Source organism: Gymnodraco acuticeps, unplaced genomic scaffold (genome assembly GCF_902827175.1).
Source record: "Gymnodraco acuticeps unplaced genomic scaffold, fGymAcu1.1, whole genome shotgun sequence".
In the NCBI taxonomy this organism is placed as follows: domain Eukaryota; kingdom Metazoa; phylum Chordata; class Actinopteri; order Perciformes; family Bathydraconidae; genus Gymnodraco; species Gymnodraco acuticeps.
Window position 1 is genome coordinate 3,313,752 of NW_022989947.1, and position 3,137 is coordinate 3,316,888.

Below are 3,137 nucleotides of genomic sequence, written 5' to 3' on the forward strand. Positions count from 1 at the left end.
GTGGTCTGTAATAAAAAATAAAATATTTGTATTTTTCTAGCTCGGTCTGGCCCCCATTTATTTGTAATGCCTCAGGAATATGTCTTTGAATTTGTGTCGCACAGATGAAAAGCTCTTATTTGTTTTTAGTGGCTGAGGTTAGGACATGGAATGAAACGTCTTGACCCAGAAATGGACTGATATGAGGCAATCAAAATGGGAGTAACAACAAAGTGGAATTTATCTTACTGGTGTAGCATGTCACTGTAAACTCCAAAAACTTTAATAATTTATTATTTAAGTAAACATTAAGTTTTATTGATGTGTTTTTATACACATGACGTTTTCCCTGATTTCTCTCAACTTTGTTAAATATTTACACATCTCCACTCAAGACTCCCTTTGTTTCCAGTCTTTAGCTTAGCATAAAGACTGGAAACAAAGGGAAACTGCTAGCATGGCTCTGTTAAGAGCTCACAAATTGTGCTGACCAGCTTCTTTCCGGGCGTGATGCTAAGCTAACCGTCTCCTGGCTCCAGCCTCACATTGAACATATCGGCGTCATTTAACTCTGAGCATCAAGGGGAAATAAGTGTACTTTTCTGAATCAATTCAGAGGACCAGGATAACATCAAACCTCTGAATGGGAAAGGAATGTCAAACATACAACATGCTTAAAATAATTGTCATGCAAATCAGCTAAAGAGCCATAACATGTTCTATAAAGTGAGTCAAACGAAACAAAACTAATATCAGGGAAGAGAACAAGCAGTTACTTGAGGTTCTTTCCTCGCTGTGTTTTAACGGTGGACTCTGGCTTATACATATCTGCTTTGACTCTGACACCATGTCATAAAATGTGAAGAAATCTGCCTAATGAGCATATATATGTATATACTCAGGAGTATTTGGCTTTAACCTCTAAACTCTTAGAATTAGAGCTTTAAAAGGTGCAAACAACCCTTAGACTAACTGCTGTGTTCATTTTCCCACCTTCTATTCAATCAAATTGATATTTAGTATAAACATCCATGTGACGATATACATTATGACATACTGAAGCTCTGGTGGAAACAGGAAACAGAAAAAAGAAAACGGGGCCATAAAGCCTGCGTTTTCTGGGAAGTGTTAGGTAATGGTCGGTGACAATGATTGAAGCGCAATCGATCGCCTCTCTTCTGTAATGTTTGTGATTGAACAAGAGCGTTTCCTTGGCAGCTGCAGATAAGACCTACAAAAGGAAATTGATGTGGTAAAGAAGATCTGCATATCTTTCATGGGATCTCATCACAAAAGGCATTTTTCACAGCATAGGAATAATAGGAAATGCAGTGCAACAATGTGACAGTGAGTCACCCTGCTTAATACCTTGAAGCGGAAGCTCATGAAACCAGGCCATTACTCACTTTTATTGGTTGCAAGGTTTTCCTACTGAAACATGAAAGGGTCTTGTGTAAAAAAAGTGTCTTTGACCTGTTGCCATAGTCTGTCTGACGTAATTAGAGTTGGAGTGCGGGACTTTTACATATCAATGAACATCTACTACACCCTTTCCAAATGAGTTCACACAAAGGGATTTAGCGCCGCCAGGGAAAGCTCTCTGTATCTCTTGTATACCGGAGTGGTGAATGTATGCCTGCAGGTATGTCTTTTGAGCATCATCTCCCCTTAACAGCAGTTATTTACTGATACACTCACTTTTGATGCAGCTTTTTATGTCACTGCATCCAAAACTTATTTAAGAAGTTTATAAACCACATAAATCCAGATAGGCAGCATAATCCAACAGTAAAAGTCTGTCTCAAATTCGATTTTTCGGTCTGTAAAGTCTGCTTGTGTTTACCAATGCCACTGTTAAAGATGTTGTATGCAGTATAAAGTACGAGAAGCTCAAAGGGCTAGTTTTAGAGGTAATTATCAAGTGTTTTGTTGTGAGGGTAAGTTAAAGGACTCCAGGGGATCGTAAAACCTCAAAAAACGTAAGTTGAAAATGATTGTTGCTTTTTGTTGCTGACATAAGGGAAATCCATGTTTCCTCTGTCAGCAGCTTCGTGCTGTAATATACAATTTGGTTTTTACAGCACATCCTTAAAGGATCAGTAGATAACCTAAATGTTGTCATTAAATGGGTCAATTTGTCTTAGGAAGTGAGACGCTTGTCATATATGGTTACATTTACAGTATGCATGTTAATAATATGTCTGTGTGAGCTGAGTTGTCAGCGGACTCTGTCCCTAAAGGAGACACTCACTTACCTGCAGGTTGAGGAGATTAAATGAGACAGATAAAGAGAAAGTCCAAACAGAAAGATTGAAAAAGTAGATGGAACAAAAGCTTAAACCCCTGATAGAGTTAATTCATGTTGATTGAAAGGTCTCACAGAAATTACATAATTGGGTTTTGAAAGAGTTTTAATTTTCCAAACTAAGCTTAAAACAAAGACATATACCATACTGTAAATAATAATATATATTAACACATTAAATGTTGTACATTTTACTTTATTAAAATCTCAAAAAACAGTACAAATCTGTAGGCAACTGGACAAGATATTTGGTATTGGAAGCGCTTTGGTTTCTGTGTGCAGTTCGATAAGTGTTCAACATTCCCCTTAGAGCAGCCTTTGGTTGAATGCACATACATAGTCTAAGGGAGGAGCCACAATGGGGGACATATGGCAGAAATGTTGGCTAAGCTCTGGTGAAGGAGTGAAACTGGTAAAAACAGGAAATAAATAATTTGCACTTCCAAAATCAGTGAACACATGGAGGAGATGCTACAAGCTTAAGGCTAACTTAAAATCCAGATCACCCATCATCAAAAATGTCCATCGTTTTAAATAGAGTCTTATCTTACCTCATCTCATCTGATGAAAAAGTGTAGTTAAACCCACCAAAATCCAAAAAGTGTATTGTAAAAATGTGTCAATTTATGACAACTTCGGGCAGACAGCCACCATCAATTGCTACATATTGTATCTAAGTCTTTAAGGCAACAGCACATTTCAAACACATTGAATGATTAGTTTTCCATCTGCAAGGTCCTTTATTAAGCGCTTTGAGCACCAGGAAAAGCGATATATAAATAACATGTATTATTATTATTATTATTATTATCCTTTCTTGGGTGGAAACAAAGCGCCAGCTTTAAGCCTTTTT